Source organism: Excalfactoria chinensis, chromosome Z, assembly GCF_039878825.1.
Source record: "Excalfactoria chinensis isolate bCotChi1 chromosome Z, bCotChi1.hap2, whole genome shotgun sequence".
NCBI classification, from domain to species: Eukaryota; Metazoa; Chordata; class Aves; order Galliformes; family Phasianidae; genus Excalfactoria; species Excalfactoria chinensis.
In genome coordinates, this window is record NC_092857.1 from 58,166,461 (window position 1) to 58,192,853 (window position 26,393).

A 26,393-nucleotide genomic window follows, 5' to 3' on the forward strand; every position below is an offset into this window, starting at 1 on the left:
CCCTTTCATTCTCATCTCATGCTTTCATGAAAGTATGCTAAAAATGTCACTAGTGTTTTATTTTAACATGCTCCATCACTTTCTAATGGTTTCATGTCTGTGAATTACAGCATTAGTACTGCAACTATTACTTGCAAGGTTTACAGGTACGTTATTTTTCTCATAATTAACCACAAATTTCAACCATCCTGGAAAATATAATCAGCCACAGAGTACTTCCTCATGGGGCATGCGTGCAAGAGATCAAAATGATTCTATAGCAGCAAAGAACTGTGCTTTTTTTCATGAAGATCATGACTGTGAATTAATCCTTTGAGAATCTCAATGTAATGTACAGATCCAGCAAAATAAATCCCAAGTGGCTGACAAGCTTTATGTTAGAGCCTCAGCCCTGACAACTACCAGGGCCCCTTTCTACTGACGACCACGAAGGACCAAACTGGCAAGAGAGACTATAGGCAATTGCAAGGTGGAAGAGCCACCATCCTCCAGTTCACCTGGACCTACACTTGGGAAGTACTGTATAGCTCCAAGGCATCCTAAGAAGGATCCAGAAAATCAGCATATGCAATTCACTTGCCCCAGTGAAGGCACAAGTTGATTTGACCCAAAAATGGGAAGCAAGTTCTTTTGTGTTTCAACTCTGATGTATTTTATTCCTTCACAGTTAAAAAAAAAAAAAAAAAAAAAAAAAAAAAGGATGCTAATTTTTATGACACTAAGCATTTCCTTCACTTTCTTTCATTATATGTACCATGTCCTACTGCTCAGTACAAGTGCAGCATATGCTGTTAGGTGGGCCCATTAATTACAGTATCTCACTAGACCTTTAAAATGAAAGCTACTGCCTCTGGTGGTTTAGGTGGAACAGAGATATATAACCTCCTAAAATATCTGCAGTAGCCCCAAGTTAACAGCCAGTATTTTTTAATCCTTTTAGTTATATTAATACCCCATTTTTTTCTGGAATGGAGTTTGCCAATATAATTTGCAATTATTACTTTGCATAATAAATTCATCATTTTGAGCTCCCAACTCTGAAAAGCAAATCACCCTGAATATATTATCCATGGGAAATGAATTTGTTTGTGTGTTTTGCCCAGATATATACAAAATATTCTTCCTCCTGGCACGGAAGGGAAGGGTGGGATAGATTTTAATAAGATGGAAGAAGAATCAAGACAATTTTTGCAGTAAAATCCTGCCTAAGCCAAGCTCTCACAGTAACAAATCCCCTGGCAGGAGGCCTGACAGTGGACTGTGTCCAAGACCTCAGCCTGAGCGGCGTCCAGGGGCTGCAAGGAGCGAGCCCGCCATAGCTTATCCTCTCTCCCTACCAACCATTCGTCCCATGCCAGCGTCCCACCTACCCTGGGGAGAACCAGATCCCCTTCCTCACCCACCACCCTGCTGCCTGCCACACATCCCATCCCCCTCCAACCTGAGATGCTGAACTCCAGCCACACTGCTGGGAGCACAGTCACGGTGAGCGCGGGCATTTTAATTGACCTCCGCCTCACAAGTTAATTTGGGTAGCCGTGCTTTTCTTTATTCTTCCTGAGGTTTAAAACGGTGCCGGCAGCTTCATGCACATTCTTTCCCTTATTAGTTCAGTTCCCAGGCTGACATTTTTGTCTCTGTTATAATTTTCATTTAAGCTAACAACTTACTTGCTGGGCTGCTCATTTGAGTCAATAGTCATGAGAGTTTGCCGAGAACGCTAGCCAGGAGGCAATTGCTTGATGCTGCTTTGTCGCTGTAGTTGTTTCAGGGAAAAAAAAAATAATAATAATAATAATAATAATAATAATAATAATTAGAAACAGTGAGTCAGTGCTGGTACTCTCATGGTCAGATATCATTCATGTTAATATCAAACCACACAACGGCTTTTACTGTGTGTCAACATATTCTGCAGGTTGTATCCTGCACCAGTTTGCAGGTCATGTTATTTCATTTACTTAACTGCTTTTGTGTGGAGTGAAAATTGGAGAAGAATTTGACCTTTTTAGCTTCATAAGCATTTCACAACCAGCCTTAGAAATCCTTCCTACTTCTGCTCTAATACCACCGCTCAGTAAGTGTTCATATTCGGGCTTGTAATCTGACTGGGTAAAATTATTCATGTATGTCTTTTCTTTTCATCAATACTTTGGCACAGCAACTGGGCAGATCAGGGTACGACAGTGAGATCTTGCACATAATGTTCATCTGCCCTTATGCAGATCAACAACTGCATGTGAATGCAGTATTCAGTAAGTGCATGAGGAAATGTTTATATTAGCCTTCTTTTTTTAAGGCACAATGGATTACAGTCTTTTTCTTTTTTCTTTTTTCTTTTTTTTTTTTTTTCTTCAGAAATAAGGCTGCCACTTCCATATGTGATATTAAAAAGCTACTTCCCTGATATCTTTTACTTCTGTAGTCAATGCTGAGATCTCAGCCAAGGGCACAGCCTAGGCATTTGCATGTCAAGATGAAAATAATCCATTTTGATCCTCTATAGAAAATGTGGTAATAGTGGAAGAAGCTCAGAAAACATTACCCATCTCTCTGTGCCATGGGAGTCTTGAGGGAATAACATTCCAAAGAGGGGTGTGCTGCTGCAGTGCAGTGCTGCCTGGAATGCTGGGAAGAGCACAAAGAGGAATTCAGACACAGCAGAACTCATCCTGAAAAAAATCAGATCTGTGCTGATGGGGGAAATGAAAGGAAAAAATGAAAAAACAAACAGATGAAACAAAGGCTGGCTTCATCCCATTTACTGGTAGCACCTAAATGAGGTGTCTAAACTCAGGGTATCTGAGATATCAAACTAGGGATGCTTTGACCATAGGCTCCCAGGTACTCCGTGGGCAGAGGGAGGAGCCTGAGGTTTTTATTAACTGGAGGAAGGCTGATTTCAAACCAAGATATACTGGACATATACTGAAAAAGATCAATTTTTTATGTAGATTTCCATCTGGGTATGCACTGTTGCATTTTGGCTATCAGATCTGTGCTTTTAAAAGCATTACGTAGCTAGAGATGATCTGGCTGGGGAAAGTGCTGCTCACACAGAGCAATGTGAGCCTGCACACCATAACACTCATTTTCTTCTGGAGATAGATGCATTTCTCCATTTGGAAAGGCTTTAGAGAATGAGGAACTCATATGAAGTCCTGCTTCACACATCTAAAGGTCAGCACTAATTCTAGGTTCAGGTCTTCAGAGCCACGATCATTAATGAATGAGAGTAACTTTAAAAATGCTCATAGGTGAATGGTGAAGGCCAAGACATAAAGACCAAGTTAGTGGAACCAAGTCAGTAAAAGAGAAAAAAGAGAAAAGCAGATCAAGTAAGCTCAAGACTCATTTCATACCATTTTGTTGCCTCCTCAGACCATCAGTCTTTCCAGAGAAGGGCCTACAATCACCAACAATTCTGATTTTAAGCTGGTTCTTCTCAGTGTCTGCAGAGTGTTGTAGGAAGCACTCCCACGCAAACATGCAGCACGTAATGCAGTGCAATCCTTCCCCCATTCCCAGGTCCCAGGGAAGCAAAAGTCAAATTGGACTGGAAGAAATGAGAAAGGAAAACAAGGCTTGGAACAGGAAAATAAAGGTAATATGAAATAAAAATTGTGGAAGAGAACATGGAAGAAATACACAGGCCTAGCAAGAAAACTGCTAGAGACTAATTTTTAAATAGAAAAGTTTTTCTGTGTATTAATGGGGTAACAACTCTTACAAACATGTTTTAAGTTTTATGTTTCACATTACAATGTGGTTGTTATCCACTTTCATTTTAAGTGTGCTCCTTGTTTATTATTAGGACTGTCAGAACAAGCTACTCAATCTATAGAACTGAAATATGGGAGTCAAGAAAATTACTCTGTCTCTCTTTTGAGTCTGTTAATCCTTGAGGACTCCTCCTACCAAACATCCATTTCTGTCCTTATTCCCCAGAAGAGAACTTCTCCACCCTCCTCTTCCTCAGCTCACCTGAGAATTATCCAAGGTCCTAAGTGCTAAGGCTGAGATCCCTTCTGCAGCAAAATCCTGTTTAAATCTCCTGGATATTCGGTAGGAGGCAAAGACGCAAAATCTGCAAAAATAATATGTGCTAGAATTTGTGGAAGGAATAAAATTAATGCATATGCCATGGCACTATCCTGTACTACTTCCCATCTGGGAGGGAAGAAATAGGCATTTCAGCTTAATAATATGCATGGTTCTCCCATTAGATTCCAGAATCTCTTAATGTAGATACACATCATTTTCTGGATATCAACAAACCACTTGAAGTATTATTTATACTCAAGGCTAGAATGATTGCCATGAGAATAATTGTGTAAAGGGTGGAATAGGAAAACAAAATTAACATTGCTGAATGGTATTCAGGCCTCAGTGATTTGGCAAACTTAGCAAAGATCACATGTCAGTTAAATGACAGATATGAGCCGTTGCAAAAATACAGCGGTATTTCTTGAAAATATCTGATAGAGTAAAGGTTAATGTTATTAACATTCTGTTTGGTATGTAGTTGGTGTGAATGCAATATGTTCTTTATGATTTCTGTTTTCAAATATCAATGGTACTCGATTTTTTTATTAATAGTGTGTAAGGATGTATTGATTTTTTTCTTCGTAAAAATAATTAAAACTGTTAAGCTTGGAAGAAAAAGATCTAAACAGATTAAATCCCAGCCTCTATAACTGAACCTGCAGAACTAATGCTTCCATCACTCATCGCAGTATTTTACTCTTCTTGGCAACATGCAAATTCATTTTCTGTTTTTCTCTACTGGGTGTAAGTGCTGCTTTCTCCCAGTCAGCCTCTCCACAGCCTCATTTGAACGTGTGATACTGAAGATCCCTGTTTGTACCCTGAACCCATGGAAAACTTTTGGAACAAGTAAATGCTCAAAAGAAATATGAAACATGTACTTTCCTCCCAGCATCATGGACTGATTCACATTCCTCTTCCTAAGGCTGACATGTAGACTGCTTCAGTTCTTAAAGGACACTTGTGTAACTGTAGAGAACTTGAGCAAATGATGCACACATGGTGATGTCTCTGACAGTAGTACTGTGGGTTAGGCTCTCTTTGTCCATCTTTAAATAAAGGCACTCTGCCTCACTCATCCATCCCTGAGAGCTTGAGCTCTGCATTTTGTTTCATTTTCTTTCATGTCTTTCCTCCAAGGCTCAGTTTTACAGGCACTGGTTTGTTCTCATGTCCCCATGGGAGAACTGTAAAGGGTGCTGTCATTTCCATAATTACCAGTGACTACAGAAGTTCCTCCAATATGTGAATGCCTTCAGTTACTCACGCAGAGATTAAGGAACACAAGTAAAAATATCTTCCCTGGCTTCCATATACATTAGAGCTATGTTCCTGTTACAAGAGGTGGTGAGATGGAACATCTCATGTAAAGACCTCTGTGCAGCAAGGAATAGGGGATGACTCCTAAGAAAAGGGTGGCCACCAAAAAAGCTGCACTGAATCAATCCTAAGCAAACATTTAATCCTAAGAGAAATAACCCAGCAAAATTCTGCCTGTGATACAATTAGTGAGTTACAAATGGAGGACATGGGAATGAAGGCTGAAAGACCCCACACTCAGCGTCCTAACCCAAATGCATCAAAACCATTGGCATCTCAGGGTCACCCATCACTTCAGCAAAAGATTCCAAGCTGTGCAACCTGGGCATGCTGGAGATTCATCTGGTGTGCTTTGGCACATCTGGGGACACAACGCTGTCCCAGATGGTAACACTTGAGTGGGCTTTTTTAGGTTCCTTGATGTTGCGCACCTTAGCCTGACAATGAGCAATGTTCAGTCTGTTGACCCATAACAAGCACTCATTCCCTTTCATGTTTAGCCATATTACACCGGGCGCTGTTGCACATGATTTCCATGAAAGACAGACACACGGCCCAAAATTAAGTGAATTTTCTATTTGAACCAGTTCAGTTTTTGACCTGCCACCTTCTCCATTCTGACCAATCTCTTAATCCACTTGATTTTAAAACTGTGCAGGCTTTGATTTTACCCCTTGTTCACCCTTTAAATCTCATTTCTTATCCCCTAACTCAATTAATACAGCTTAGTTAAAATTGTTACAAACATCTTTTTGGGATTATCCTCTTAATCATAATTTTTAAATGAATGGAATATTAAATAATCTGTACTCATGATGTAATCAGAAATAAAAAAAAAAAAATCCTATGAAAGCTATTTAATAATATTCTAAACTACTCAGCATTTAATTAAGGCTATTAGAAGATTAGAACTGAGATAGAAAGATGAATAAGGAATAAATCTGACGTCTTTACCCATTGTTTCTAAAATGAATGACCACATTAAGGTCTTCCGAAAAATAATATGGTAATACTTTTTTCTCCCATAAGATCCTGCTTTAGAAACATGCTTTTGTGCTTGCGAGGGGAAGAGGAGGGGATTAAAGTCTTTGAAATTGCTCTATAAATACTGTGGACCTGCTGAGTATCAGCCTGTCTCTTCAGTAGAGCCAAAACAAGCACCCAAATTCTGGAATCATCTCTCTAACCAGAAGAACCCTCTGTAAACCTTCTGTGTGGAGGCTTTCATGCAGAGCCCCATGTGAAGAGATGTGCTGTGGGTACAGAGGACACCCTCAGCCCCATACCATTCTTCCCCATGCTTCCCATCTCCACTGGCCAGGACATAAGCTCAGCCACCACACTCAGGAATGCCAAGCGTGCAGTTGTGGCTACATCTGACATGCAGATGCAAAGCATAATGGCTTTCTGTAGTGCTTTTCAGCTTGGGCACTTGCAAAGATTTCAAGCAGCCTCGGTCTAGTCTTCTCTTACTTTATTTTTTATTTTGATTCCCAGTAGCCATTTGAAGGTGAAATGCACCTCGCACTAAACCTATTCTAGAGGGATTTGGGATCTGATTGTGCATTTATTCTACAAATAACTCCCACCCCAGCCTGCCAGTCATTCCACTCGCATAATTTCCACAAAAGCCTGGGGGAGTTTTTCATGAAGAAGGACTCAAGGGTCAAGCACACTTTAGAAGAGATTCATTTTACTTTTTTCAAAGTAAACTTAAACATCTTTAAAACTCGTCCACATTCCCAAGCCCAGATCAGAGCCAGGCACAAAAGGGCAAATTGTGGTCTGCTGCATAGGTGCCTGTGACTTGTTTTCTGCCAGGATGAGGACCACTTTCTGCTCCAAGCCACAGCGCAAGCTCGTGCAGAGGTCATCATGTGCTGACGGAGGGTGCAAGACCCTGACAATAATTTCAGCAAAGTCAAACACTCAGAAGCTATGTCATCACAGCAGATTGCACTCTGAAAATAGCAGGCAGGAATTACATTGCGCTCTGTTAAAATGTTAGCAACCACATTTCATTTTTGAAAAGGCAATTTATTTGTCCTGAAATAAAGAGTTGATTATATCTCTTATTACTGTTACAAGAACTTGATATATCACAAAGTGGAAGAGTTACAACATGTACCAACTCTCAACCAGGAAAAATGAACCTGATTCATAATTCACTTCGAGAATGTCTAGTTAGTCAATCAAGTGATTTGTAATCATAAAGGCTGCCAGGAATTGAATGAATAATGGACCGTACTAAAATCCTCGGATTTTCTAGTATTCTTATTTCATTATGTGACTTTTATTGCTATTTCTGATAGTTGTCTCTCTTTCAGCAGAACAAATTAAACTATTCATATTTACTGGAAGGAATATATTTGACTGTTTAATGTGCATAATGAATACACAAATGCAGTGACCACTGTATGTAACAGCTGAACGAGAGACTTTTCTCCACAGACACTGAACTTGTAGGGTGTGAAGCTTGGATAGAATCTCTTTATCTCCCCACCCCGCAATACCACCCCATTTTTCCACTTGAAAGGATTTTTGTGGGTAATCAATCCAAGCATGTATCACGTTGTTGCAATAGAATTTCTTGAGTTGTTTTATAACTATGGAAGTGACATAATTCCTATAGCATGGCGTCTGCTAAATAGCAACTGCTTCACCCTCTTTCTGTAGCTGAGAATCATCTTATACTGTGTGATCATCTGATAAGATGTGACCTTCAGCTCTTTACTATACCAGTAATCTGATAAAAATGGGCAGATGATAGCTCTAGATAGAGCTGGAAACAAGAAACCACAACTCTAAATCTGAAATTGTGCAGAAGCTGTAGCTTAACATGTGCTAATTATATGCACAAGTGCACATTTTTAATATTTAGATTCTTTTTCCAGATTTTCTGCAAAACATAACTTCCAGACAATGTAGCAAGCATGAAACAGAAAGTCCCGTGCTTGCAGATTTCTTTTGCATTTGAATTTTAACTCATTGTTTGCTATACAATTTATTGTTATCTGAATGTGTGGTTCTGTCATCCTGACAATCAAATCAGATAATGGTGTGATTTTATTTGTGACATTTTCCCCTATCAGCAGGGCAGGTCAATGATCATATTTTTGCCCCTTGCTTTGATTTACATTTATACTGGTGTCATTTTCTTTTACATGGTGTGGACAAGTATGTACAGGAGAGAAAAAGTAAGTGTTAAGTAACAGAATTAATTTTACAGTATATTTCTACAACTGCATTGGTGGTATTTTAGGCAGAAGGGTTTCACGCATTCTGTTGGCCATTTATCTGCCAGCCTTATGTGAGGTCTACACCATTTCAAACAGAAGTTATTTCTTCATTCAGGATAGCATAGGACATGGACAGAGTTTCACCCAGCAGCGGAGTCTGGGACTAGTGGCAACAGGAGAACAGCTATTTTGAGAGATTTTGGATCAAGCTTTCAAATAAACCTGAATTTAGAAATACAGAATATAGTTAGCCAAGCTGGAACACAGCCAGCCCACTGCTCCTACTGTTACAGGCATTCTCATACTCGTTTATAATGATCCCATAGGATATCTGCCCACATTTTACACCTTCTGTGAAACTGCTGTTATCTCAAAGGGACAATATCAAGTAAAATGCAAGCTACAACTGAAGTGAAACCAGTTGCAAAACTCATGGCCTCGGACATTTGTTACTGACATGTTCAGAATGGTACAGCAGTCTGAACTGTAATCTGTGGAAATATCCCTTGTCAAGACAAGGTGTCATTGTGTTGGTGGATGGGAAATCTGAAAAGTGAAATGGTAAAATTGGTGGGATAATTCTATCTGTTCTTTGGCTGAGATAAATAACGAAAAGCATAGTAAAATGCTGAAAAGCTATTGCCTTTCAGATGCAAAGGGAAATCACCCACCCTCCTGGAAAAATAAGTAAGTAAATAAATAAATAATAAAAGATAAAATTACTTTGAAGATGAAATTGTCTTTTTTGATAGAGAAAAATCACAGTAAATTTTTAATTTTTAATGTCATTTCTCCATGTTAACTGTGTCCCAGCACCACCACATGCCCTTGCAGGCAGGACATGACGTGCTCTTGGTTCAACAGTTGGCTTAGAATGCATGGAAAATAAAAAGCTCAAAGTGAAAACACAGCTTTAGTCCATTCTACAGTATTTTCAGCATTTATTTCCAGATTTTCCAACTGGAGCCACTGTCAGTGGCCAGCTGAAGGGAGACCAGCAAAGATTGTGTGGAGCTCTGTGAGAAAGGAGATCCAGCGGGGACTGTGCTCTGGCCTACAGCTCATACAGCAGCATTAGGGCTGTCATGCTGAAAACTGAGTTAGTTTTTAGGATAAAATTTCTACCTTCCTCCCAGTGCCAAGATCTCCAACAAAATATGTGCATGGTTTACTATAGACAGCCTTCCTGGTATCCTGGTATATAGTAAAGCCAGAAAGCTGCTTAAAGACAGACCCAAGTTTCTTTTAATGTGGTTTAACATAGTGTAAATTGAAATAAATGACTGGCGCAACTGATTTTCATAGCTATGTAAAGCACTGGATTTCTGTAGGATCCCACCATTTTTAGTGCACTGCCTATGATCATTGTTATGAGGCACTCATTTAGTGAGCCACATTCTTTTAACTTTGTATTCACTCAGGAGAAATGAAGTATCAGTACAATAATGGCTGTAAAACGTAAAACAAGAAATCCCTGCACATTCATTCATTTGGCAGTTTCATGCATACCCTTTGTGGACAAGCAGAAATTTGTTATTCATTAAATGCTGAGCTCTAACTAAACAAATAGACTTAATTATGCCATACTTTCCATGTTTTTGCAAACTACAGGACTTTGATCTTCGATATAAGAGCACATACAGCAGGGAGGTGAATTTTACTGCTGCTGGTATAAAATCCTCATAATAACAGAGGTTAATGGGTGGGCAAGAGACCATACTTCCTTTCTAAATACTACTCAGGAGTTTGTAAGCATTAACCACTTTAGTGCCATTTCATGCGTTAAGCAACCTCAGATTTCTAGGTGAATTAAAAACAAATAAATTCCTGGGAGAGTTATAGTTAAACCTCAGCAGACTTCCAAGACACCCACAGAATACCAGCTGTTGCCTATCGTCGTCTGCGTTGATGAAAATATCAAATTTGCTACAGATAGAACACATTTCTAGAGAAGTAAAAGTGCCTGTTTAGGGGGGGAGGTCGGGGGAGCTGTGTCCATGGCCCCAGCTGTTTTCCAATTCTTCATCTGCCTATTCGAACTTAGCTCCTCAGAGGCAGTGTGGCAGCACCAGGGCTGAGGTCCCCCAGGATCTCACTGATCTGCAGCTCTCTGCCTGCCCACACGTACAGCGATGAATGCACAGATCTCAAAACGAGACAAGCTGCTCCCTGCTGCTGAATACATCAAAAATAAACTGGGCCAGAGCTCTGAAGGAATGTTTAACTTTTCAGTCAGGATCTTCTCCTTAATACTATCCAGAAGCTGGGCCTTGCACCTAGCAATTGTCTTATACAAAGTATATAAAGAGATGGGGTCAGCTTTAGCAAGGTACTTCCTCACTATGCCCATCAGATTGCTTTTTCTCTTTCTCTGGGTCTTTTTCTCCCTGTAACTTTTAATTAGAGCCCACCATAACCAGTATTTGCATCCTCTGGAATGCCAGTTCTCAGCACAGCAGTGTCAAAGTGCAAAGCCCAAGACTCTCACTGTGTGTCAGAAAGCATCAGTAAGTGCAACCAGAATTGTTTTCATTTGCCTGAAGGATTCAGTTTTAAAACAACATCTTTTGCTTGTGTCTTGCTTCTTTTATTAATGTGAACTTAAAGTGATAGAAAATATTTCAGAAGTGCGATAGCACGGTCTTCCAATGCTCCCCTACTTAAAGAGCTGATGAAATTGGTATGTTCCCCTGAAATGTCCTCCTGCCATTCTGGCATTTTCTTTGTCCTGTTGGATAGTTTTTGGCCAGTTCACAGTTCACATGGAACTGTCTGTGTACCATGGCTGATATCATGGTTCCTGCTGCATCTTCCACGTTGGATGACATACTTCTAGAACCACAACTCTGTTGTGAGGCTCTGAGTCAGGTAACTGCTGCCAGACACATGCTTTGGACAGAATCCTTTGCCATGCAAAAGGCAGGGCCTCCCCACCACACCAAGCAGTTTCATGGCACATTCTCAAGTCATGGCCATGGCCAACCCAGCTGCTGAGGTCTCATGTTTTCCCATCTCTGACCTCCATGGTCATGACATCCATCTGGACATGGATGTATGTACTGGGGACCCCAACACCAATCTCCCCTTGCAAGCACCAGCTAAAGTCTGCTTTTCAGCCATTCAGTGAGCTGAAGCAACTCTTGGCTTGGTTGTTGCAAGCTGCAGTCTTCTCAGCCTAACAACAGCATGCCTGGGTCTCAGCACACACTTTGTTTTCACCCATCTGCCTTCAGCAGACACCTCACTTTGGCTGGAGGCTCCATGGGGACCACCTCCAGGGACACACTGCTGGTCGTTGTCCCATTTGGGGACCCTTGTGAGACACACAGGCTCCCACCATTTGCTGTGCTGTTGTTTCTTCTAGCATCAAGGGCTGTAAAGTTCAATATTTGGCATCCAAATATTTGTGTGGATCTAACTCCAAGAAACCATTAGGTTTCAATAAACAGTCTTCAACAATAAGAATTTATTTTCATTTATCTAACTAAAATAAGTCCTCTTTCAAAAATGCATCGAACCTACTGGTACATCTGTGGAATTCCTGTGCTATGAAAACAGTTAGACTAATATGAAAATAGGGTGTGATCAGAGCTAAGCCCAGTGCCTGTACCTAATCCAGCAAAACCTAGGAAACAATCAACTTATGTTTTAACGGCATGAAGTCTCCCTGTTCTACTGGGAAGAAAGCTTGAAAAACACATTATTCACCCACATGTCTTCTTTCTCATAGATAAGGGGGCAAGGATGGAAAATACTGGAGACAAACAAGTCTCTTCCAAATTATCTAAGTGGGAATAGACATGCTAATGCTGTGCAGTCGGTGGGAATCCTGCAGGGAGCCAAAGCCTCCTGTAGGCAGTCTCAGCAATGCTCTGCTGTGTGCGAATCCAGTGTTGGCATGGGTCTGTGTTTTGCCCGAAGACAAGCTGATCCCAGGGTCACAGCTGGGATTTGTGTGTGGTCCATATCCTGCAGAACCTTGGGCCCGTAGAGTTCAGCTCATCTGCACTTTAGATTCCATAAACGGGAAACAAAATTTTTTAAGGAGTGTCCTCACAGAGAACAAATGGCTTTTTCCAGCTCTAGTCTGTTTTGCTCCCTGGTGGGGAGCGCTTCTTCACACAAACTTCTACCAATCGATAGAGTGACAACCCTAATGTATAGTTAGTGTATGTGTGAGGGTCACACAGCTGTCCCTTCAGTAGACATTAATCCTACATCCAGAACTATGCAAGAGGTTAATGTTTGCTAATCTAACAGACTCTTTTTCTCCCCAGTCCTGCGGGGATGAAAGGATGTGAGCTTCACTTAAGCTTTTTAAGTTTGGTCTGTGATGGATTCTGCCTGTTATTGCAAACGGGAGGGATGGGGGTGGATATCTGCCTCTGCTAATAACCAAGACTTTCCAAGCCAAGAATATTGTCACTATTCTTTGCAAAAAGTAAAATACTCCTTGTTGTCTACCAGAGGGATAGAAGAATTCCCCTGCATGATCTCAGAGAATAGACAAGGAGGAAGGGGCAATAGGAACACAATTGCTCCCAAGCAGGGCAAGCCCTGCACTTGGAGCCAAGCCTTACAGAGGCTGAGCTACTAGAGCAGGAAAAGCACAAATAGTTGCATCTGTACTTTTTCTTACAGAGCAGTGAGACAGTGAGAAATTATCAGGAGTGCAGGTGCCAAGCAGACCCAGATCAAGTTATGGCTGAATGGAGTGACTCTCCTATACCAAAGGCAACTCTTAAGGGGAAGTTTGCAGCCTTCCCCAGGACACCATCCTCTTCCTTGTCTTACTGCAGACTCATTCACATTGCAGGCTTTGTCCTTACAATACAGCAGCATAGGAGTTCCCAGAGAAGAACACATCATTTATGTGAACTGCAGTCCCTTAAAAATGCGGTGGAAAAGTTTGACTTTACACACCACAGAGGCACGTCATGGAAGTAAATAAAAGAACATTGCTCAGGCAGGGCAAGGAGTATTATCTGGCACTACATCAAGGAAATCATGCTGTGACCCAAATGCTGGTATTTGGATTCGACCCTAAATTACAGTAAATTAAAATAGGAAGTAGCAGGCTAACATCCTCCTGGAGAGAGGGGCGGGAGGAGGGGTGGGGGAGGGAAGAAAAAGAAAAAAGAAAAGAAAAAAGAAACACGATAGGGCTGCAAATTCAGAATATCCTAGGCTTTAAATGAGGTGGATTTCTGCTATCCAGTATCGTAATTGACCATCAGTTTGAAAGTAGCCATTGAGCTAGTCCCGTCACAAGGCAGATACATGTGCTCTTGGTGCTATCTAAAAGTGCTGCTTTGGCATGGCACAGCCCTGCAGGATCCCGGGCTGGAAAGACATTAGCAGATGACAACATTACTTTCTATTGCAGGACTAATTACATCCAAAGTTTAACTTGAGAACACCAAATCAATACTTTTTTTTTTTTTTTTTTTTTTTTTTTTTTTTTTTTTTAAGCACTGCGCTGTGAAAACGAATAGATGAGTGCAGCTGACCCGCGTCTGCGGGCGGCGGGGAGATCTGAGCGCCGGCGGCTGGCTGCGGACTAGAGCTTTTCCTTCTCTCCCCTCCCAAACCTGCGCTAGAAGAGAGCCCAGCTGCATCCCCTGGGCCACTCCCAGGCCCGACGTTCCCAACAGATGATCCCAAATGCACGCAGACGGATCGATCGGGAGAGCCCTGTGCCTCCCACCAGCAGCAGACGGGTGACTGCGGGACCGCGCTCTTTCCCGGTACCCCAGACGGCGGATCGATCGATCATAGACGAGCTATAGGCGGCCTCGGGATTTCGAGAAAGAATGAACTGTGGGGTTTATTCAGCCCTCCTGCGACTCCCATCCCCGTTGTTGAGCGCAAACAAAACATTTCCCCGCGACTGTCAAGTGCCCGTCGCTCACATGCCACTGCTGCTGGTGGAAACTGCTCCCGAAACGGAGCAGCCCCCCGCGAAGGGCCAAGGGGTGAGGGAAGGTGGAACCCACTTTCAGAGTCTATGGGTTTGCAGAACAACAAGGGGCGGTGAGGGGAAAATGGAGGAAGGGGGGGCGGGGGGGAGTGGAACTACTTTATAGCTTTCCTGAGACTTCAGGATTTTGCGTTTCTATTTTTACAAGAATGGGCTGATTTGTCTTAGGCTATTACTGTCTATTACTGCTGGAAGTCCCGGGGAAAGGTGGGAAGCAGAGAATTCTGGCAATCTGCCTAAAGAGAAATCAATGAAACAAATTAATCCTTCGCAGGCTGCAATGACACAGTAATCCATCATTCAGAGCTGCTTTTATACACCAAATCAGAGAGCAGAGGAAAGAGCCCTGGGGGACATCACAGACAACAACTTACAGCAACACTGGGAAAATACTAAGGAATCAGTTTATTTAAAGAGGATAGATTTCAGTTGATTGCCTATTTCGTTTTATAGAGATTTTTCTTCCATAGTGCTGCGAAGCACTGGGTGGATGGCTCTATCTGCTGCTCGCTGCCTCCCAGGATCCATTCCCTGGGCTTTCATTAGGACTGGAGGGGAAAAAAAAAAAAAAAAAAATAGAGGATGGAGGGAGATAGAGTCCTTTAGCCCGTGACGGACAGGTGCCCGGACTTTGCGGCGGGGAACGAGGAGGCTGCTCGGAGCGCCATGGCTGAGCAGGGCCGAGCCCTGCGGGCACCGACCACCGGGGGCCGGGGGCTGTACTCGACCGCCCCACTGCAGTGACTCGGGACGGGGCGGGGCGAGGTTGGCGGTCCCGGGCGGGGACCTCTGGAGGGAAGCGGGGCTCGGAACCCGACCCCTGGAGCGCCCGGGGTCTTGCGGGATCTCCCCCAGACCCAAAATGGGAGGAAGCTGGGGCAGCGCAGGGAAATGGCTGGGGGCTTGTCCGCGGTTTCGCAGCGCACTGGAAATCAACTCAGGAAGCACGGAACAGCCCCAGGACGGAGCGGGAGGTGGCTGGAGAGGGGAAGGACTGCCGTGTTGCTGGAACGTGAACCCTGGGGTGCCGTTAGGAGACTTTTACTTTCGCCCACACTCTACACCTCCTTGCCAATAGGGCAATAGGGGTAATTTTGGTAGCCCACGTACATGTTAGTTTCGCCACCCTGGACGCTGGGCAGTAATGTGCCATCCCGGCTTTTCCCTGCTCCGAAGAGATGGATAATGCGAGGACCTGGTGGTGCTGCGGGGTCAGGAGAAGTATGCTAACTGGGATGCCTAATTGCTTCAAGCAGTCATGCCTCTAAACACAAAAAGCGCCACTGATGGAGTCAGTCTGTTACTAATAAAATGAAGAAGCACTGAATTAAATTCCCAAGAAAGGGACTACAAAAGTTTCCACGGTGTAACTAAATGACTTCACCTATACTATTACCCCTCAGATGACATCTTGAAGTAAGGCAGACTCAGTGCAGCCTCTATATTCATAAATTGGCTGTGCTTAGGCCACTAAATCTGGATTGATTTAGAAAGGCTTCTTCATTCTCCCAATCAAATGAAGTCATTGCTAATTAGTTGTATTCTGTTAACAAAGTCGCTCTTCCTGGAGTTACCTGCTCAGACATTTCATGAACTTTGTGCAACGTCTGGACCAGCAGAACTTGGGGGTCACAGCTTTTGATGTTGGGGTTTTTTTTGTTTGTCTGTTTGGGGAGGGCTCTGCGGTGTGAGGATGAAAAGTGATTTCCCTCCCGTGACTCTGCTTTTTGGGACAAACACCATTCATCCACTCCTGGCAAGATCAGTGTCACCTCTGGTTGTTCTAGAGGCCATAAATGTCACTGGAGGGGCTATGTGAAGGGGGAACCTCCCCAGGGTGGGTTCTGAGCAATGCATCACTTGCAGTGGGACAAGGGTCCCATTTTCAGTTTGGGGACATCAGCAGGGAGAGGCACAGTCCTGTGAACAAGAAACACAAACTTCCACCTGGACCTGGGGACGCCTTCAAACAAAGGAGCACCCCTAGCTGCACACTCTCAAGCTCTCCCACCCCGTAGAGAGAGAAGACGGAAGGATGAACTTCTCTCAGTTTAATGGCTTCGTAGAATGCCTGTTTGGTTCCAAGGAACTGCAGCAGTGAGACTTTTCCCTTTTTCCCTGCCAGCAGCAGAGTATGGCTCGGGGCGCTGCACAGCAGGGCACACACGTGGGAGCAGATGCGGGTGGGTACCACCGGGCTGTCCGCACGCCGAGAGAGGCTGGTAGCAGAGAGCGTGAGGATGCGTGGCAATAGCTGCATCCCTCCCGAGCTGGATGGAGAAAGCAGGGAGCCTCTGCCTAATTGGGTGGAGCAGGTGTTTTGCCAAGCGCTTTGCACCTACAGTGCTGACCTCTTCAGCATTCCCTGCAATCTTTTCTGCCGTGTAAGCCCATCTACATCCTACTTAGAAAGATTCGGTCGTGTGCTTCATGTGTCTTTCTCCCTGAATTGGCTCCAAATAAACGGATCAGGAATGTAAAACTATCCCCCCAAGACATACGACTAGGAATTGTCAAGGAGACTTTGGTCCACTATCCATGTCTATTATGCCAGTCACTCATAATGATCCCTTGTGGTGTGTCATACGTCATCATGACACTGATCCATGACACAGTTTAATGCTATTTGGGGATGCTCCAGCATCGCGCAGCCTCTATCCTGTACCTTTGTAACTCGCTGTATCTGATTCCCCTTTGGCTTCCACAGGATCACTGCGCAGTCTAAACCCAAAGCCACCATCTCGGGTTCTTCCCAACCGCACGCACTGCTCAGTTTCATCTATTTCTCTGGTTGGGGGGGGAGCGGGGGGGGCGGGAAAGAAGGGAGCTAGTTTGTCTTTCCTCCTCCTCGTTTCCGCGCCGCATCCCACAGCCCAGCAGCTGCACTCACCCTCCCACCCTCGCTGCTCTGCTCGCGCGGTCCCCGCCGCCCGCGGTAGGTTACACTGCGCGTGAGGCTTTCGGTGCTCCTCAGATCAGCCCGGGAAAGAAGATCACGTTTCCACATCCGAGCTATCTATATCGCGCGTGGGCGATAGGCAGTGTCTCCACTCTGCATACACACAAACTCGCGTGTGCGGCGGGTACACGCAGCGAGCTGGGGTGGCCTCACCCCACTCAGGTCCACGTGCCAAGTACCACTCGTGTCTGTGCAGTCACACCCAGCCCACGGCCATGGCGTTGTTCCCGCAGCTCCTCTGAAGAGGTGTTAACGGCTCCCAGTAGGAGCGAGCCGGGGAGGTCAGACTGGAGCTGACGAGACACCCACGGAGTAGCCCTGCCCTGTCGGCAGCTGGGGGCCGGGATGCTCCAGTCCCGCATAGAAGGATGCCCCGGGCGGGACCCCGCTGACCCTCGGCCCGACGATGCACGGCGGTGCGACCCCTCCGACCCGGCCCTGCCTGGCCCGGTTCTGTTCGGGTCGGTTCTACTCGGCTGGGCTCAGTTCGGTTTGGGATGCCTCTACGGGTACCGTGCAGCCGCCCTCGGTGCAGCTGCTTCATTCTGTCTGCGGGAGGGCTGCGGGAAGGAGGCAGACAATAGCGGCAGCTGAAACACCTGCGATCTATCACGGCAATAAAATATGTACAGTAATGTGGAGTAATTGCTCTTTCCGCTTCCAGAGGGAGCTCAAAGCTGGAAAATCAAGGTTGGAGTCTTCCAAACTGTAAACAGTTTCCACAGGGCACATCCGAAGCATACACAGATAGACAGGGAGACAGACAGGGAGAGTTCCCGGCTCGTCTCAGCAGGGACTTTAAGATGCGTTTAACACTGTGAGAAGGGGGATAAAGAGTCTGTCAGCGCGTATTAATCTGTTTAGCTGCAGCGCGGAGCTGCGAAACTTCTACCTGTGCGCAGCCGTGAGAAAACCGAGCGGGTGGTGAGAGGTGAGCGGGGCCCGCGCTGAGTCACGGCCGCATCGCTGCCGCTGCGGGAGCTCCCCGCAATGCGCAGGGCCGGCGTCGGCGGGACACACGCGTGGACCTCGCCTCACTGCCCGCGCTCAGGGGCGCACCCCGTCTGCACACGGACACACCTCTGGGTGTTTTGTCGCCGTGTCTTCACGGTGCGTGTTCCACACGTCGAACGGGACGCACCTCGTCTCTCGCAGCTCGGTAACGGTCGGCATTAAAAATTTAATGCTGACTCGGAAATGGCAAACTAATCAGGAGCGCCTCGAAGAACGGCTGCGATTTGGGTTTGAGGAGATACACTGCTCCTCTACTGCTCCAGAGGCCAAAATTCACCATCACCTTCCTCCTTGCCCAGCCTGAGTCGCGCAGCCTGCTCACCTGAGCAGCTCGAGCTCACACCCCTGCCCCTGACCCTACCCCTCCGATGCTGCCCCCGCCTTTCCCCGCACCGGAGGTCCTCCCCCGCTGCCCTCCCTTGCCGCCGGTCCCTCTCCCTGTGTATAAATCACCGAGAACAAGTTGCGAGTTCCTTTACTTCAGGGAAAAATAAACAAGTAAAAATAAATAAATTAACCCGGCTTTATTGCTCTTTTAGCAGCAAGATGGCATCTTTCTGCTTATGAGAGGCCAGGGGAGGGGGGATAGAGGGCAGTGCGTAACGAGTCCTCACCGCTCCCCGACAGGTGATTGCGCCTTTACCCCACCAGCCACCCACCCCCGGGGGCGGCTGCTGGCGGCCAAAATCTTCAGCGGAGGTTTTGGAGGGTGCCCGTGAGTGGCAGAGCGTAGCACGGCTCTCAGGGGCGATGTAGAGATAGAAGCAGCCCCGGCTCAGGGTCGTACTTGGGCAGGAAGAGCTTCTATCCTTTACCCCCACTCGCCAGTCTTTACGCCCCACTCCGGAGTCCTGATGCGAAGCGTAGTTTAGAGAACAATTCTGTTTATCTCCTCACAATGGCAATCCTGTGAGCTATAATGCGACATACACAGCGGTGATTGAGCACAGATAGCTCTGAGTGCGCACGAATGCGCACGGTGAAGTGCCACCTTCCCTACCTGTTCCTTTTCTCAGCTACCTCGAACAAAGCGCGTCCCGGATGCTTTTTGTGACACTGAATTAATTCCAAATATTTGGTATACAAACTTAGCGAGCCTAAAGCAGATTAATTTTCCACAGTAATCCAATTAAAAGATTTTCTAAACTAATCTTTTTGGGAAAGAAAAAAAAAAGAATAAAGAAAAAAAGAGAGAGAGAAAGAAAGGAAGATAGAAAAAGAAAAGAAAAGAAAAGAAAAGAAAAGAAAGAAAGAAAGAAAGAAAGAAAGAAAGAAAGAAAGAAAGAAAGAAAGAAAGAAAGAAAGAAAGAAAGAAAGAAAGAAAGAAAGAAAGAAAGAAAGAAAGAAAGAAAGAAAGAAAGAAAGAAAGAAAGAAAGAAAGAAAGAAAGAAAGAAAGAAAGAAAGAAAGAAAGAAAGAAAGAAAGAAAAAACAGTTTAAGTCTAAAGAGGAAAATCGCTTTTATGGCAGTGATTTATTGCACTAGTTCTGTCTATAGGAAGAGGCTTTCCGCACTTTGAGATGACCACTATTCCTCCCCTCCGAGGTCTCACATACACCTTAGCAAACACGTGGGTTGAGCAGATTGTTTTTAGTGTTATTTTCATTTTCCAGAAGTGCAAGGACCGAATCTCGCCCTTCGCACACCGAAGGAGTTCGGTCCCTCGCGAGCATCCGAGACTTTTTAAAGTGCTAATAGATTTATGGTCTCTTTTTCCGACGCCCATCCAGAGTAATTAGCACATATGTTCTAAATAGATGATAGTTTTGTGAGCAATAAAGCAATTACCCATCGCAAGAGCTGACAGTTCCTCCAACTAAATTCCAACCAGCAGCTAATTGGAAAAGTCATTTCAGCTCCATTGTCTGCAATTAGTCCTGCTAAACTATTACACCCCAACTACCTGGTCTAAGGTTTATTTATTCATTTCTATTTGCATTTACAAACGTTCACCAAGTAAGGCTCTCTCAACTTTTCCACCGCGGCGGTTCTCCTGGCCCGCGCACGTCAGTGCTACGGTGAACCCGGCGCTCGCACGCTGCTCTGCACCGCGGGTACAAACCCGCATCCCCTCGGCCACCGCGTCCTCACTGGCGAGAGGGGCGGAGGGGAGGAAGAGAGGAAAGCTCTGATGCTGAGAAATGATCGCTATTCTTCCGTCTCACTGAGTATAACCGCTCTATCTCCCTATACCCTCCCTCTGAAGGAGCCCCTAAACCTTACGAACGGTGCCCCTCTGCCCCTCCCCATGGCGTCGGGGTGGCAGCCCCTCCGGTGGCCCCGAGGACGGGGAGAGGTCTGGGGCTAGGGAGATCTTTACTGCCAGCCCCGAAAGATTCTGTGTCCCGTGTCCCCGTATGGAGGCTGGGGGGAGGGGGGGCTGGGAGGGGGGGGAAACTAAGAGGCAGTTCGAGCTCAGTGAGTGCACAGTGAGTGGAAAAAATGTGTTAAACATCGGTTTGACGCCCCACCGGAGCTTCAAAATATACACCGGCTGGATTTCTTCTACTTAATTTAATCTTTACTGGACGGGGTTTCTCCTAGACATCTATTCAGCAGAAATCCCAGCAAAACTGTCTCGGGGGGGAAGTGGGGGAGGACCGCTCAGCCTTCGTTTTGCAGCGCTGAGTGCAGCAGGTATTTAGCGGAAGAACTCCCAGGAGTTAGAAGTGTGTTTCTAAACTCAGTACTTCTGTTCGGAGCTCTAGTCGGTCCTGGAACGGGGAAGATTTGTGTGCTGGGATGGGGACGTGTAGCCTTAGCAACAAAGAGGTCACTTGGAGGAATTTACAGGGAAAGCATCCCGGTCTGAGAGAGAAACGCCAATTTCTGAGAGGCAAGCAGGGAAGAGATAGTGCCCCGAGCCTCCACAACAAAGCTTCCTCTATCTGCTCGCGGCCCCAGAACCGTCTGCTGCCTGTTTAGTTTTATTTTCCTTCCCCCTGTGCTTCCAGAGCACAGTCGCCTGCCCTGGCACGGTGACCGGTGCCCACAGTCCTCGACAGCCGCATAGCGCACCGCCGGGCTCTGGGAGCTCAGAGCAGCTCCGCACAGCCGGGACGGCCCCCAGAATAAACAGCCCCATTCCTCCAGCAGCCGGCTCCCCGGCACCGTTCATAAGCACTGCCGTCGGAGTAAAAACAATTTATTTAAAAAAAAAAAAAAAAAAAAAAAAAAAAAAAAGCCTGCGGGTGAGAGGCAGGAGGAGCCGGGCTGCCCCCGGCCTTGCGGGGAGCGATGCGCGGGGGTGGCGGGGCTGCGAAGGGCCGGTTCGATGCGGATCCCGCACCTCCAGGCGGGCGGCCCCGCTGCGAAAGCCTTTTCGTTACTCCCTGAGCTTACCCCCCCCCTCCCTCCCCGCAACCCTTCTTCTTCTCCTTCTTCTTTTTCTTTTTTTTCTTTTCTTTTTTTTTTTTTTTTTTTTTTTTCTTTTTCCATTACGAGCGATTAGATGGTGTCTATTCAAAGTTGCTGATCCAGAGAGAAAATAGGAGTAGATAAAAGGAGATTTCAAGTGACCTCCTCGTCCCTTTCACACCAACCTGAGCCCCAGAATAGCCAAGGATCAGCTCGGACAAAAGCCCTTTCCTTTTCCCTTTCAGCTTCAGAAGATTCAGTGCAAGGGGTTAACAATAAAACATATAACTCCGGCCCCGTTTGGTAGATCAGCCAATTTTGTATCCCTTATTAACGACACCGCTGGATGTGCCCGGGCTTCACCCCGAGAAACGTGTGAATAAGAAAAGCCTTCGGATGGTAAAATACATCGCTGTCATCTGCGGCTTTTGTGAGGGGCCGGAGCTGTCTGTGGCGTTTGTTCTCTTTACCCTAAACTTTACCCAAAGCGTATCCCGGTCCACCCCGCGCGGGCAGAATTCGCTGTAATAAACATATCTCAGAGCTGACAGATTAAATGAAAATGCGAAGGTTTATTGTTCAGATCAACTTCTGATGGGGTAAATACTCTTACTCTTCTGCTACCAGAGCCTCACTGCTGCCAGAGCCTCACTGCTGCCTCTTCCCCTGCAAAACACTTAAGCATCATTTTATCTCAGATGCGGGGCAGAAAGTGATTGCCAACACCCAAATGCGTTAGAGGCAAAAATCTGTCTCAGACCTAAGTCTGAAGGACTGATCTCCGCCGTGGGAGAGATGGGCTCACTGACAGGTGACTGTCAGAGACTGGTAGCGCAGCACAGCGATCGCTCGCTAGCTCAGGCCAATTTCGCAACTTCCAAACTCGTCTCCAAATCACAGCTCTCCCTCAGAAGCCCTCGACCAGTTCGGAGAAAGCAATAAAGTCAAATTCACCCGACAGAGACGAGGCTTTAGAGAACGGTCTCCACTCAGAGCCTCGCGCTAATGGCTTTGGTACACTTTTGTTTCTTTTGGCTTAGGCTCTCGGCTCACCGCAGCTTTATTTGTGCCGAAAGTAAATATTAGGTCCTGGATTCACCCGTGTGCTGAGAATGATTCTCAGATTTGCCTTATATAGGAAGGTTTGATTTGCATCAAGAGGTCATCAGTTTCTGTCCTGTATCCTGAGTGGGGATTGCCATCTCCCTTTCTTGTTTTTACAGTGGCCTTCACTAGGGGTGTTCTCTCCCCACCCCGTGCAGACGTCTTTCTTACTTCCAGCAACAGATTTTTTTGTTTGTTTCTTTATACTTTTCTTTCTTTTAAGGAAAAAAAAAAAAAAAAAGAAAAAAAAAAGAAAAGAACAAAAAGAAAAAGAAAGAAAGAAAAAAGAGAAAGAGTAAGAGAAAGAAAAAGAGGAAGAAAAAGGGGGAAAAAAGAAAAAGAAAAGGAAAAGAAAAAAAAAGAAAAAGGGAGAGAAAAAGAAAAAGAAAAAGAGAGAGAAAAGTAAAAGAAGAGGCAGACTTTGGGATGCTCAAGCGTTTCTGTGTGGATGGATGGAAGGATGGATGGATGGCGAGAGCAAAGTTGTGATTCAGCGCCCTGCTTTCGGGTTGGCACCGCAGCCCGCTCCTTCTGAGCGCTAACAAATGACAAACCCCGGCTAGGCGCGGCCCCGCCGCCGGGGAGGCGGCAGGGACGGCAGATTGCCTTCCCGAGGGGGTGGCGGCGGGGGGGGGGGCCGCTGTCAAGCCGCTTTTTGCCAATCCCATCTAAAATAATTCACAGGAGCGCAGGGAGGGAGACGACTGCGGGCGAGGGGGCGGGGGGGGGAGAGGAGGGCGGCCTTCTCCGGGGTTCAGCTCCAGCGAAGGGCATAGGGGCGCCCGGGGTGTGCAGGCGGGTCAGAGCCCTCCCCGCTCTGACACACATTTCGGAGGTCAGCGGAGAGCGGCGTGCTGTTGGCCGCGACCGCGGAAAGGTCGCGTTGGAAAGGGGCGTGGGGAGCCCACTGCCAAGAGGGGTTCAGTTAAAGGCCGATAAATGAGGCAGGAGAAGGCGCTGCGGGGCTTCTGGAGGGGGCGGGGGCAAAGGGAGGCCGTTCTACACCAAAGGCCTTCCAGGGGTCTTGGGCTGGCTGGGGTGACCTGGGCGGGTAGCAGCAGTGGCAGTGAAGACACCCGGAAGGGTGCAGAGGATGCCCACGGGGGGCACCCACTCAGCAGTGTGGAGTGGCTGGGGGCCGGGGATAGCAATACTGAGCATCCAGCAGTGGTTCTGGGATGGAGTCGAGCACCAGGTGCTGCCCCCAGTTATTGCACCTCCTACTCTCCCCCCCACCCCCCGTTCATCCTTCCCCCCCACGTCCCCCCCGTCCCCCTCTTCCCACTGCATACAGCAGACACCTTCTGCAAAGCGGGTAGTGATCCCTTCCCCCTTTGAAACAAAATCCCCAGCCCAAGCATCTCTCCCTGCACTGCTTGCAGAGCTCAGCTACACTTCAGGGCTGGCTTCAGAGGGGGAATGAGGAAAGGGGAGAAAAACAAAATTAAATAATAGGGAAAGGAAGAAAAAAGCCTGGAAGAAAAGGGCCCTATTGTGAGAAAAGAGGCCTGGATAGGCTATGGGCTCTTCCAGATGCTGAGGCGGGCCCGGCACAGCACAGCCCTCCTGTTGGAGGGCAACTGAGCCGAGCCTTGCTCCTGCTCCATCTGCAGGTGCTCCCCAGGGTCCAGCTGCGTCTGGGACAGGTGAAACCCCAAAAGCTACTCCACAACTTTGCACCCTGGGTGTGCTCACCAACCAGAGAGTGGAATGCTCAAAGGCTGAAAGTTGGGGAGCAAGGGAGACTTTTCAAGATGCTCTGGGCCCTGTGACAGAAGCTTGCGTAGTTATTGTCCTCTGTTTGCTCCATGCTGTTTGAGTATATGCGTACACATAGATACCTATGTATGCTGGGTGTACATGTATATCCTTACACACGCACACTGCTCCGTGGAGCTGGACAGGTGTGGCTGGTGATTAACATTTTTTGGAGAAAACATAGCACCTGCTTCTGGCTCGCACACAGTCTTCCACCATGCCAACATCATCACACCTGCAGTCGACTTTGCATGATGCTCCCCACCCCCGCCCACCTTCTATCATCAGAAACAGTGCACATGAGTTGTCACCACTCATCTGCAGAGCGAACTTTTGCCAAAGGGACAAAAGGGCTGCAAAGGAGAGAGGTGGCGCAGTCCCAGGTTGGGTTACACTGGGGGAATGACACACAGAAAGGAGGTTAAAATGAATAAATAAATAAATAAAGGAGGCTAAAAGCAACACTCAAGTAACCCTATGTCCTCCCAGGTCTTTGCAACCGGGGATGAGGAACTTGGAGTGGCCAAAGGGAAATCTGGTCTGAGCAGGTCCCCATCCCTAGAACCTCTTCCCACTCCAGGTTCACAGAGGTTAAAAAGCAATTACAGTCCATTTCTCAGCTAACTGTGAGCTGTGACCGTTCCCAGTGCCCCGCAGTTTGTCGGGGGCAGGGAATGCCTCCCGCCAGCCCAGCTCCGCTCGCACCTGGCTGCCCCACTGACAGTCCCCGCTGGCTTCAGCCCTGCAGCAGCCCCGCAGCCTCTGTTTCCGCCAACCTCGCGGCCCTCCGAGCTCCGCGTGTTACGAGCCGCCTTCCCCGAGCGCGTAGCAGCGCACGGAGATGGCCCCTGCTCGCTGCCGGCTGAGGGGAGCCGGTGCCTCCCCAGCGCCGCGCAACCCATCCCGCAGTAGCGCGACTAGTGTGGGTCCGTGCTCCCTCCCCGCCGGGTACAGAGGCATCTGATTGCCGCCCCCGTAATCTGTTGACACTATCGCCTGGATAAACAGGCTGCCATCGATCTTTTCATTAGGTGATCAAATAACAAACGGAGCAGGTGAAAGACAGCGGCACCGCTCCTCTCGCCCTTCCCCAGACTGCTGCGAGATGTGCTTGCTCCTCACATGTGGCCGGAGCTCGCGTGCGGCCCGTGGCTGTGCCCCCGAGACCCGCGTGGGTCCACCCGCGCGCTGCGGGAACGGGGTGGGGGGGATGGAAGTACCCACGGCACTGCGTCGGGGGGCGGGGGGCGGAGGGTGTACGTCTGAGGGCAAACCGCGGCACCACGCCGCTCCCGAGCAGCGGGACACCCGCACCCAGCCCGGGGGGGCCGCGCGGGGCGGGGGGGCCGCGCTGCCCGAGAGGTGCTGCGGTGATGCGGCCCCGCTGCCCTCTTCCCCCGCCCCACACCCGAGGAAAGAAGAGGCACTTGCCTGGGGTCGGCCGGCGGGGAGCTGGGCCGCGGCCGCGAGGAGCGGGTCCCGAGGAACCGGGCTGCGATGCTTGGTCCGTCCGGCTCCGCTTAGGCTCTCTCCCTCTGTGTCTGTGTCTGAGTCTCTGTCTCTCTCTCTCTCTCTCCCTCTCTCTCTGTGCCTTGCTCTGCCTCCTTTACTCCTT

The 26,393-nt window shown here is 47.1% G+C and overlaps 1 long non-coding RNA gene across 3 annotated transcripts in view; it reads right to left on the bottom strand.

The window, feature by feature from the left end:
* Positions 1-26,364, bottom strand: part of LOC140264085 (uncharacterized) — a 64,864-nt gene extending 38,500 nt beyond the window's left edge. For 2 of the 3 annotated variants that reach the window (XR_011906000.1, XR_011905998.1), the window contains exons 1-5: positions 26,210-26,364; positions 3,985-4,087; positions 3,363-3,556; positions 2,546-2,628; positions 1,671-1,756 (exon numbers count right to left, since the gene is read on the bottom strand). This is a non-coding gene — a long non-coding RNA (uncharacterized lncRNA). Of the gene's footprint in view, positions 1-1,670; positions 1,757-2,545; positions 2,673-3,362; positions 3,557-3,984; positions 4,088-26,209 lie in introns of all 3 variants that reach the window. The other variant, XR_011905999.1, reaches the window with a different exon arrangement.
* Between the last annotated feature and the right edge of the window lie 29 nt (positions 26,365-26,393).